The sequence below is a fragment of the Carassius gibelio genome, chromosome B22 (genome assembly GCF_023724105.1).
Source record: "Carassius gibelio isolate Cgi1373 ecotype wild population from Czech Republic chromosome B22, carGib1.2-hapl.c, whole genome shotgun sequence".
Taxonomy (NCBI): domain Eukaryota; kingdom Metazoa; phylum Chordata; class Actinopteri; order Cypriniformes; family Cyprinidae; genus Carassius; species Carassius gibelio.
Window position 1 is genome coordinate 34,571,008 of NC_068417.1, and position 13,112 is coordinate 34,584,119.

At 40.4% G+C, this 13,112-nt stretch overlaps 1 protein-coding gene and 1 long non-coding RNA gene across 3 annotated transcripts in view; one reads left to right on the plus strand and one right to left on the minus strand.

Annotated features, from left to right (window-relative positions):
• Nucleotides 1–13,112, minus strand: part of LOC127987351 (NACHT, LRR and PYD domains-containing protein 12-like) — a 795,441-nt gene that overhangs the window by 361,528 nt on the left and 420,801 nt on the right. The window lies entirely within an intron of this gene.
• Nucleotides 1–13,112, plus strand: part of LOC127987369 (uncharacterized) — a 160,109-nt gene that overhangs the window by 54,835 nt on the left and 92,162 nt on the right. The window lies entirely within an intron of this gene.

The following is a 13,112-nucleotide window of genomic DNA, read 5'->3' on the forward strand; positions in this document are numbered from 1 at the left end:
TTGAACTCTTTGTATAACATTGAGTGTTTGTTTGTAGTTAGTGTTTAAGAGTTTGTTTATCATGTCAATCCTGTCCTGTTGAGTTGATTAGTTTCTGCCCTAGCCGTTGTTTTCCCCCTCGTGGGTTTTGTTTTCCCTGTTTTTGCCTGTAATAAACCCCGTTGTGTAGTGCTTCCTGTCTGCGCTTGAGTTCCTCCCTTGCCAAACCCTGACAGAATGAACCGACCACCAAGGAACTCCGCAGGCAGGAGGGCCTCCGAGCTTCAGCGACAGGCGGAGTTCCGGAGGCAATGCTGGACGTCATCCCCCACCGACAGGAAGGGGGTCACCCTCCCATACTCCCCCGAGGGTGAGTGGATCCTCCGCAACTATGCCCGGCTGTGGGAGAGTCTCTCCCAGGAGGAGCCGCAGAGGTGCCCCCCACCTACCCAGCTGCCAATGATCCCAGAGGGTCGTCTCCTGGCCGTCACAACACTGGGGGAACAGGCAGATCCCTCCCAGAGTCCTGAGGCCCCTTCCACAGCCAGCAGTCTCCCCAGGAAGTGAGGGAGACGTTTGTCGTGGGAGTCAGCTTCGGAGTCATCGGCATCAGAGTGTGCCCTGCCTGAGACCAGACTTCCCCAACCCGTCTCGGTTCCAGCTGAGACCTCTGCACCGCGGCCAAGGAGGAAGAGGAAGAAGAAGGGGTCTTCCGGTCCTGCGACTCTGTCTCCTCCTGCAGCGGTGGGCGTGCCCGAGCCAGCAGCGGTGGGCGTGCCCGAGCCAGCAGCGGTGTGCGCGAGAGCCGCGGCCGACTCTGCAGCAGGTACTTTATTACAGTCTGTCTCATCTCGTAAGGAGATGCCAGTTATTATTGCTTCGGAAGCCTTGTCTGATTATTTGTCTCGTCTTGTCCAGATCCTCCAAGTCCCTACCAGTCCTGTCTTGTCCCCAGACACTGTCCCCAGAAATCCCGAGCCAGCCGAAGTTAGCGCAGTTCCTGACCCAGTTTCTGTCTCCCCTGATGTTGCCCCGTGTCCCGCAAGTGTTGCCCCGTGTCCCGCAAGTGTTGCCCCGTGTCCTGTGACTGCTCCTGTCATGTCCTCTGTCAGTTATCCAGAGACCTCTCACCACCCAGACCTGCCCGGACCCCTCGTCGTCAGCCTTTGTCCCGTCCTCCTATGACTCTTTCGTCGGTTCATTGTTCCACATTTGTGATTGTTTGCCAGATCGTGAGTGTCCATAGATGTTTCTGCATCCTTGAACTCTTTGTATAACCTTGAGTGTTTGTTTGTAGTTAGTGTTTAAGAGTTTGTTTATCTCAATCCTGTCCTGTTGAGTTGTTTAGTTTCTGCCCTAGCCGTTGTTTTCCCCCTCGTGGGTTTTGTTTTCCCTGTTTTTGCCTGTAATAAACCCCATTGTGTAGTGATTCCTGTCTGCGCTTGAGTTCCTCCCTTGCCAAACCCTGACAACAAGGTTTCAGGGACTACAAGGAAAACCCAAACATGGCAATTAAAGAGGGTCTTCTGAAATTAAAACACACAGTAGATACACTGGCTGTAAGCACAGCTGAATGGATCGTTCTCACGAAACAGTTGAAACGCCATGTCACTAGTGATTTTAGATATTAAACATGCAATTTAGTAATATATAAAAACACCATAATAAAGACAATACTGTTCTCTACCTTGCACAAAGAGTAATTTCAACATAGGAATTCATTATTTTTGCATTTTATTGCATTTTCTGCCTAAATTCTCATTACCGCAATGCGTCCAGCTGTATCTTAACTTATTTTATGTTGTAATTTAAACAAAGTAGATTTAAAATATTCTGAAAAAAGTAAATGGATATTCTTCTATAATTTTTCACATGACAGAAAAATGACAGACTGAATATTCATGTATAATAATAATGATACAATAGTGGAAATATAAAGTGTCCATGACTAATGTTCTCATCCTCCGCAATATTTTTTGAGGGTCCTTTACGCACACAATTTTTTTTTAAATATAAATCTTGATTTTAAATTAAGCAACAATGAGGCAGAACCTTCAAAATACCAACAAGGTAGGCAGATATCTTCATATTGTTCCAGTTAAAAGTGTAAAATTCTCTTGTCAGAACGTGTACACGACAAATTGATTATCATCACCGAAACGGGTAGTTTTCCACATTTAGAAAAATATTAGATTACAAATTTTTTATGAAAATATACTTCATTAATGACTGATTATATACACAGAGTAAAAATTAGGTAAATCATCATGGCTTCTCTGTTGTTAGCAAAACATGCTAAGACCCCTCATCCTCCGCAACACCATTTTCACTCACCGCAACAATTTAAGACCAGAATTTAATCATACAGACTATTGTTAAATGTATATAATGAGTTATTAAATTAAATATTATTTAATAACAAAACAAAAAAGCTGAAGCAAAGGCTAGGGTGACCAATTTCAGAGAAAACGTTTATACCAACCCACCAAACCCCAGGAAGGAGAGAGACATTATGGGTTAGAGGTTACAGCGGTTACAGTAGAGGAGTAGTTATCAAAAATTGTTGGGAAGCCTACACAAATGTTGGTGCATCTATCATTATGAGGACTTTCTATAAGTGTAATGATTTTTATACTGAGCAACAGAACTTTGTGTGTGTGTGTGTGTGTGTGTGTGTGTGTGTGTGTGTGTGTGTGTGTGTGTGTGTCCACTGCTGTGTGTGTTCACTGGATGGATTAAATGCAGAGCACAAATTCTGAGTATGGGTCACCATACTTGGCTGTAAGTCATATTAGAATAATTTCCTAAGGATCATTTGACACTGAAACCTGGAGTAAAGATGCTGAAAAATTCAGCTTTGTCACCACAGAAATAAAATTTTGGTTTAAAGTATATTAAAAAGATAACAATCACTTTATCGTAATATTACTGTTTTTACTGTAGTTCTGATCAAATAAATGCAGCCTTGATGAGCATAAGAAGCTTTAAAAAAACTTTTTTTACTTTTTATTATTGATGCTAAACTTTTGATTGGCAGTGTATTTAAATATGAAAAAATGCAGCAGTTTGAAATTCTAATTCAAAAACAATTATTATAGAATGGTTAGGGTTAAATTGAATGAGAACATCTTTAAGGAAAAAATAAAAATATATTGTGAATCATCTTTTTAGGAATGAGCGATTTTGGAAAAACTTTAGGTTCACACTTGGGTATACTCTTTACCAGAACCAACTCTTTCAGTAGAAAGAAGAAAAAAACACTTGAGTTATCAAAGACTACATTCCCACTGTCAATGACTATTAATAAATAGTTATTACATAATTATATGATTATTACATAAAATATAAAATAAAATAAGAAACATTATTTTGTAATGGTGAATAATTTTTTAATAATAAAACTAAAATTACAAAACTAATATTAGTCTTCTTTGTTTTCTAACATTACACTATTAAGTATTTATTTTTGTGGAAAACCACAGGGTGCCCTTTAAACTGCTTCTCATAAAACCTATTCATAAAGCAGCTGTGACAGAATTTTACTAAGGAATGGGGAGAAATCTTAAGCTAAGAAAAAGAGTGAGGATGACATTTTTGGTATGGATGATGTCAGCATGATTACTAACTACACCCACAGTGATTGGCTGATAAGGGATGGGTCTCTGTCAGTTATTTTATAATAGAAATATTGTAGAATGAGATATCATGTTGCCATAATCAAATAAAGATTTCAAAATAAAAATGTTGCAATATTCAAATAAAGTTTGAACTAGAGTGTCACTAATTAAACAAACATATGTACAGCTAATTCTCAGCTTCTACATGTCTGCATTTTATAAATAATTGTTATATGTATAAGCAGCCTTTTAATTAACAGACTAGAATTATTATGGCTGATATGACAGTAAGATTTAGTACAAAGGTAAAAGAAATCCAAACTGGATTGCTGTGGAAACAGCCATTTTAGGATTGTTTAGGATTTGGTCTTTTTGATTTAGGTGTCCTCTTGACTCCAACTAACTTTTCACAGATTTAAGAGCTGATTTTTATATAAAAACACTTAATGAAGTACTTGAAGAAGAGTCGAAGAGTCCTAAAGATGTAGAGTTAGGAGCAACATTTAGTTTCACTTAAAATATTTTGTGAAAATGGCCCCTGGTGTTTATACCCTATGTTATCTAGTTATGAAGCACTGCAAAATAATTTATGCCAATATTATCAAATTTATTTTCTACATTAAATATTATTTGTTTGACTATACCACATACTTAATATGCCTATTATCATTACCGAAATCATGAACCTCATTTTTGTAACCCTATGTATCATTACCGCAACATGTTCTTTTAAGATTTATTTAAGAAATTGAAAAATAGTAGTCTGCTTTTAAATGTATGTGCAGAATCTATACATTGTGTTCTTTCAGGTTTGCAACATCATTTTGAAAATATTTCAGTTTTTACTGAAAAAAAAAATGGCTGCAAAATGCAGAAGGTGTTGCGGTAATGAGATAAATAATTCAAAATCACATAAAAATGTTATTATAAAAATATATTTTATTCCAGAGTTTCAAGTAACTGTGCATGACTGTTATAAAACCATTTTTAAAAATGAGAAAATGTATTATTTTTCCCCACATCACTGGACTTTTCAGAGTGTTACGGTAATGAGATTTTTAAGGACATGTTTTGGAAAATATGTTCAAAAAGTTGTTAAATTGTCAGTAAAACTTTTTTACATTTATGGTCACTGACACTTCAGACCCAGCTCTTAATGCTTAAAACGAAAATTTGTTGATACAAACATTTTTTTAAAATACTACGATTTCGTGAGAATCACCCGAATGTGAAAGGGGATTTAAGCGATGAATATTATTGTTACACCACTGAGAAATCAGCTGAAGATTGTCAGTGTGTCCTCTTTGATGTTGGTAAAGTTAGTGGGTCCACCACTAGAGATGTGTAACCCAACTCAGTTTGTTAGGAAGTGTGTGATGACAAGGAGGTCAGCAGACCGTGATGTCTGTAGACAAAGACAGAATAAACCAGAGGAGCCTGCATTTACTCCTATTTGGAAGCTGATGAATGCATGAATTGTAGTATGTGAATAAGTAAATGTGATGTATTTAAAGTGTAAACTGTTATGTCTGCACACGTCACACGTCTGCACTAGTGTTGTTTGGGTTGTTTCATAATGCGTTGAGTTGAGTAATTACCTCCTGTGTCAGTGTGATTAAATCAAATATAACATAAACTGACAAAGATATTGGCCCTGATTCTCTTAAATCAACATAATTTTCTTGTTTAAAAAGATGTTTAAATATTTGCAAACCAATATTTTCAAACATATTCAATTTCATATGTTTTCCGAAGGTGAAATCCACCTGCTTGTTAACATTAAAGGTAAAAAATAAACATAAAAATTGTAAAGTATTTATATTTGTTTGAATAACTACTCAACCTTACCTAACACATTAATACTGTAAAAATAGCCCTTTTGGTGTAAAACACATTAAGTCATTTTATGGCGCAATCTTTAATGATGACGTAAATAAGGGCTCCCCTTCCCTACAAAAGCCAATTTAACCACTGACTGTAGTTACCATGTTCTGAACATTATCCTGTCTTTTCCCCCAGATCTAATCTATCTAGATGATTCAATAAAAATACTTGGACTTTATATCTAAAGATTACCTCAACTTAGCACCAGCAAGCTTGTTAGCTATAGACAGTTAGCATCAGCTAACAATATTTACTTATTTTCAGTTTGATTATGAAGAAACATTCATATCTGTCTACTCGGCTAGTTAATCCAAATATTATAAAAATGTATACTGTTGATAAACATGAAAACAGACATCACATAGGGCTAATAAAGCTGTTGTCGTTAATTTGTGTCATTTTAATGTTTCTTTTCTTTTTTACCGAGTGACACTGATTGATGTGTCTGACTTAACGCACATCATTGAGCTTGAATAGATCACCCTTTACAGCGGATTTAGTTCACAAACAACTGACAGTTTTGACCGAAATATGACTTTCAGTTGCAATTATTAATCCTATAATTCGACATTGATAACTTACTTTTAGCAGCATCAGTCGCACGCGATCACAAGATCTCCCGGTTCTTACTTGTGAATTCAGTTCACTGGAGACTCGCACTAAACGGTTCATTTGAATCAGTGAGTTGTCGACTCGAGAACAGCTGCAATCGAATCATTCTAAATCCTGAATGAATCATTTGGTGCGGTTTGAGAATCGATTTAAAAGATTCATTGAAAAGAATCAGTTCGTTCTTGAATCAGACACCGCTTCTGCGTCTCGGAGCACATGATATATTATAAGGCGTAATGATATGTTTTATGAAATGCAGTTTCATAACAAGGTTCGGGAGGAGCACGTCAGATACTTAGCCTAATTAACAAGGGTGGAGCCACTTAATATAATCAACCTTAGGGTATAAATACAGCTGAATTAGCCTACCTGTCTCCATTGATGGTTTGTCAGCATCCCGGTTCGCTCTGTCTGCCATCTTATCACAGACCCAATTTTTCTTCCACCAAGGAGATCCGTACCGGGGATTTTTCAGATCTGCTACTTTTGCTGATACCCATGATCATTAAACACGGCCGCTGAGCACCATCAAACGTTGTCGCGACAGCTGCTCTTTTCGCCAAGCCACACGTCTTGGCCAATAGACCATGCAAAGCTATAGCTTGCCTCGCTTAACACCACGATTGATCCGATCAAGACCGGGCTCTCCTCGAGTGCTGGAATCACACTTCAGTTCTTACCCACCGCGGCTCAGCCTGTCGCAGCGGCTTTTGCGACCGAGACGCAGTTTGAGGCTGCCTCCTCTAGCGGCGCAGACCGCACGTCGTAATCAATACATTTTCAGGTGAAGACGCTAAATACAGGTTCGCGGCTAGAAAGTAGTGCGGCAGCTGCGTGGAGTTCTGATCACATACGTATACGGAAATTTCAGATCCGATTTGAGCCTCGGATGCGTTCAAATATTTGATCTTCTGTGACTAGACCGTATGCGAACGCCCAACCAGATGTGATGTTTTCTAATCAAATCTATCGGTGCGAGGTAGAACTGCAAATAATGATTCTTTTTTCTGTCAACTAATCAAACAATTATTTTTATTACAATAAATAATTAATCTAATGTTCTTTTTTTAATTAGTCATTGAATCCTTTGGAGAACTTTACAAAAATATATACAACTTCTAATATAATATTTCAATCTTTATTCATTTTCAACCAATGTGGTTGAAGTTTTTACAGTATAAAATAATAAAGAGGCAAAGAAAATGATTTTACTATGGTAAATATGTATTTTTATTAAACCACAGTAGCCATAAATTTACAGTAGCCTGGGACGTCATGAAATGTTCTTTAGCATCACAAACCATAAAATGTAGTATGGGTTCTGCTATGGTTTAGCTTGGTTTCCAGAGATCTGGAGCTGATTCGGGGTAGCTCGGTGGTTTGTGACTGTTGTCTCGCAGCGCACCGTCTTTTAAGGGGCCGTTCACTTATCACATCATTTCCAATGTAGGCGCGCGATAAGTGCGCTCATAATGGAAGCAGCGTGGTGCGCGGTGCACGTCGCGACGCACTCTTTTTTCCAGGCAAGAATATCAGACCTGAACCAGGAAGTTGGTCACCAGATCACACGGTAACCAGTTAAATCGTAACCGGAGAGCGCCAAGATGTTTTCCTCTGAGGTGCTCGCGCATCGCAGTTGTGCTGCCGTGGTACACCATATCGGTTTTGCAAGATGAACAAAGGGCCATTTTATTTGTCCTCTTTTTAAAGTATTCCCATACAGTGGTCTCTGTTTTCGTGAAAGAATGCAACTTTCTTCATTCCCAGTATGCAGTTAAGCGAGATGTAAACAAACCTTGTGATGCGTCGACGCATTTCACGCACGTCAACGTATTTTTGTAGTCGACGTAATCAATGACGTCGACGCGTTGTTGCAGCACTGCGAGGTCAGAATTACCAATATTTCGTTAACTTTAACATTATTCTTCAAACACAATTTATGTAAAATGGTGGTTTATAATAGTTATGGGAGAAATAATTATTAAACCATTATTTATTTGATTAGCCCCATAAAACCTAGGGTTTTATTTGGGGGTCATCTGATTTGTGACGATGTATTCATACATTATATTCATTAAAATAATTAATTTTACCATGGTGAACATGCCAAGGTAACAGTTGCTGCACGACCAGTTTGAAAGTTCTGCACGACTGCTTAGAGGGAGAAATATGACAATCGTGTCCAAATGTCGTGTGCCATGGAAGGTGGCTTAAAGTTTGTTTAAATGAGGTTATGACATAGTTCTGTTGGATGACGATGCCAATTTTTACCACGAAGCCAAGGCTTTTTTCCCATAGTCGTCATCAACACTGAAACGTCCAAAGATATTACCAGCCTTACCGTGCATGTTTAAACCTCACACAGACATAAGTTTCATGCAATTAGTCTGGCAGGATAAATTTATTTAGGGATATATTTCACCATTTACTGGCGTGATCGCTTAGAATTTATCTAATACACCACTACCCTCGTTTTGCCGCAGGACAGCAAGTGTGAGTAAAAAATTCTGTTGTCTTTCTAGGTCTATAATATTGAAAAGCATGCAAGTACATATCTTTAGAAACTGCTTGGAAGTAAATATCACATAACTGCAGTTAATGTCATTGCCATAATCATGTCTATTGGTATGTTTTACAAGACTAAATGATGTTCATTGTTTTCAGAAGCCTCTGTTTCCAAAGTCTATACTACCATGTGAAACCAGTGTTTCAAATTTATCAGTTTTGGAGGCTGCTTAAAAAGGCCGGAAGGCCAAAACAAGAGGAATGATGCTTTTCCAACAGGAACGTAATAATGTGGACAAGGCTTAAGGAATTGTCAAATTAGGCAACCAATCGCTAAGCTGGCAACACAGTAGACTATGCATTAATTTTTTAGGTTGCCCCATCAAATGCTACTAACCTGTCTAATCTTCCCACAGCCAAGGAGGGGGAAGATGGGCCTAGTGGTTAGAGACCCCTAACCCTAGGGTTGTGGGTTCGAATCTCGGGCTGGCAATACCATGACCGTGGTGTCCTTGAGCAAGGCACCGAACCCCCAACTGCTCCCCGGGCGCTGCAGCATAAATGGTTGCCCACTGTTCCGGGGGTGTGTTCATGGCGTGTGTGTGTGTGTGTGTTCACTACCATATGTGTGCACTTGGATGGGTTAAATGCAGAGCACAAATAATGAGTATGGGTCACCATACTTGGCTGAATGTCATGTCACTTTCATTTTTTTTTTTTCACTTTCAACAACTACAGCAGTCAAAGCAAGCTCCGCATGCGGCCAAAGCAGCTATCTCTCCTCTTCTTTTCATGCTCCCCTTTACTTATCTGTTTTCCGTATTTCCTCACTGCCGCAGCAGTGTCTGCTCCCGCAGGAGCCTTTTCTGTATCTCCCCACTGCCGCAGCAGCGTCTGCTCCCGCAGGAGCCTTTTCTGTATCTCCTCAAATCCTTTTTCATCATTCAATGGGTCGTTGGTTCTCTTCTGGCAAAAGTCGACATCACCTCCGTTTCCAAGTTATGCCTATTCATCCTAGGTGGTGGTGATAGTATTACGTACCAATTATAGTCAAGACGATATTAGACTCATTCTCCTATTATTGTATTTTATTATCATTATTAGGCGGCCACTACAATTCAGCTACCAAACTGCTCGGTTATTTCATTTCACGCTTGCCCGTGCTTGCAAGGATGATTCGAGCCTGTAGGCGATGAAGAAGTCTCAATCCACAAACAGACGTACATCGTCTGCAGATACAAGGTATTTCATTGCACTGTAACAAGTAATCTGGTATGCGCAATATTTTACACAAGCCTCACTAACTAAGTTTAATGCCTCCGTTATGTTAGAATGCATCTCATTCTTTTGTTTCCGTGGTGCACTTACGACCAATGCATCAGTTTCAACTAAATCTTACTCCAAATATATTAACCGGTTTTGAATACTATATTTAACATGTTCGTTTACGTCCATATTAGGGTTTAATTGTTTAACTTTAAATGTAATCCTCTATTGTTTCACCATTGACCGATTGACTGACAAGATGACGATTGACAATGGCCATATCACTGATTAATGGCACTCATCTGAGGTACACTGGCACAGGAAATTCTATTTATTTTTTATACACTTAAATTTTCAAATACAATGACTGCACCAAGATTTTCTGACTTTATATTGGAAGCAGCTCATTGGATTCGTTAAACAATTATGCAGTAATCGTCCCCTTTAGACAACCAAATTGATCTTGGTATTGAACCCCTGTCAGGCACTGCAAGAGTGCTCCCGGCTTGATCCAACCTTTGCCTTTTCCGTGTTAACCCTTTAGGCGCCAGAGGTTTTTTCCTAAAACGTTCGATTTTGACATCTTAATTTCAAAAGGCTATATCTTAAAATTTATAAAAGATAGAGACTTTCTGTAAATTATAAAAATATTAAGGATGACCCAATGTTTATGTAGGGATTTTATTTTCCCATCTAATTTGCATATTATGACGTCATATGGGGTGGTCATCTTGAATTATAGAATTTTCATGAAAAGTCACATGTTTAAATGATAAAATGCATCACTTCTTTCCCCCAAAAAATGTCCCTCACCTTCTGTGTGCTATATTGCACAATACTGAATGCTCAGGTAAATAGTAAGTAGTAAACAAACTGTGTAAATCATTACTAATAAATGGTCGAAACAAACCGAATGTATGTAGCGGTTGGGATTTTCAATATTCTACATGCAGCAGGCACTCTGATTCCATATATGGGGTACATATATATTATTCATATGACACACAAACACAAGTAGACAAGACCTGTTTAGTTCAAAAGCTATGCCCCGTGTCACATCGCCTCTGCTTCTGCTATGAGCAGCGCGGCCCGATCTGCCTCGCGCACGCGCCGAGAGTGCACATATCGGACTACTGTCAGTGTCATTGCTACTCTCCACCTTGCCTCCTTACTGTCCTATGAATACTTCGACCTCGTCTAACATACCCAGTGGCATTAGACAAAGTCTCCACTACAATACTGTGTCCGCGATTGCGGAGAGGTGCGGTCAGAAGACAAATATACATGTCTAGCGCGGTAAAAATCTCCCGCCTCGTCCCCGCAACAATAACACGCCTGCTAATTTCGCGATGAACACTCCGACCCCGGCAAACATTGTTCACACCTCTGACATTTGGCAAAGGACCATTTATTTACATTGGGCAAAGGATTCACCGTCTGTGCTTGGTGGCTATACTTTCAATTTCAGTATCACCTCATCTTCTGAATGCAGATATTCCCCTTCAGAATCAGTGTCCGCAAATAAAAGTCCCAACACCTCATTGGGGCTTTATTGAAGCTTTATTTATGCCATTAGATAATAATAATAATGATAATAATAATAATCTAATGCCAATACTCGCTGACGTTGACAATATTGGTCAGATAAAATGGCTCACTCTCACACAAGCTCCGCTTTTATTCGCACTGATTCAATGCGCTCTAGCTCGAAGATTTTGTATAGGACCATGACGTTTTTTTCAGCCAGAGATGAAGTATTACATGTCTGCTACCTGGTGCAGGGGAGGTTGCATGAAATTTGACACCCTATTTGACAAAATCGGCCGTTATATTCAGTGCCGCATCTTGTCGAGTAAACTCGACCGTGGCGCCAAGAGGGTTAAAAAAAAAAAAAAACCTCCTTCACTGTCTGGCCAAATACTGGCCATACAACTTTACCTTTCTGTCTTACGTTCGGAGAGGCTTATCCGTTCGATGCCTTGAGTATTGAGCTCCCATCGGACGCCGGCAAGAGCCTCCTGGCAACACAACTTTACCTTTCCGTCTTACGTCCGGAGAGGCTTATCCATTCGATGGCTTGAGTATTGAGCTCCCATTGGACGTCGGCGAGAGCCTCCCGGCTAGACAACCTTACCTTTTCCTTTCTACAGTTGGCGAGACTTATCCGTTCGGTGCCGAGAGTCTCCCAGCCACTTAAACTTTACTTTTCCTTGCTACGGTCGGGGCTTACCCGTTCGATGCCTTGAGTATTGAGCTCCCATCGGACGTTGGCGAAAGTCTCACGGTCACCTAAACTTTCGTTCCTGTTTGACGGGTGGCAGTGCTCGCATACGACGACAAGAGTCTCCACTTCCCGTCAAACTCTGTCCAAATCTCGTTAGTATTGATCTCCCGTTGGGTGTTGCAAGAGTCCTCTTTGTCGGCAGCCCAAAGCTGTTTATCTGCTCAAACTGAGAGGACTTACACGTCCGTCGTCCTGAGTCTTGATCTCCAGTCGGAGGCTTCATGGGTCCTCTCGGTTAGGTATCTGCCCTGTTTGCCCACTGACTAGCAGGAGCTCATTAGCCAGTAGGGCCCTTACGCCAACACCGTGACCTATTCCAGTTGAGACAACTCGGGCCTCCTGGTCGGGCAATCCAATCACGTCGCTCCTCCGCTATCGGCCAGTGGGGCTCATCCGTTCCAATGCAGTGAGGTGCTCCGGTTGTGCAATGGCTTGAACCCCCTCGACCGGGCGCCCTAAATCACATAGTCCGACACAAGCAGCCGGTGGGGCCCATTTCTCCAATAGGTAAAGTTGCAATCACTGGAGTACATATAGGCCCTTCCGACCTGCTTTTTTAAATATCAGTCCCCGCCAGATGTCAAAGCTATTGTGGGGGGTCCTTAGTCTGGCGGCTGTCCTTTCCGCCATTGCTTTTTGGGGGGTACTCTAGGTTCGGGCCATTCCCGAGCTCGGAGCCCCATCCCCGGACAGCACGCCAAATATGCACTATAATACTTCAGCTAATTATATGTAAGTGTGAACTCGTGAAATGCAGTTTCATAACAAGGTTCGGGAGGAGCACGTCAGATACTTAGCCTAATTAACACAGGTGGAGCCACTTAATATAATCAACCTTAGGGTATAAATACAGCTGAATTAGCCTACCTGTCTCCATTGATGGTTTGTCAACATCCCCCCTCCGTCCCCATCTCCTCCACTAGAGTTCATTTTACACTTTTACATATACGGGGGGCTACTTTAGG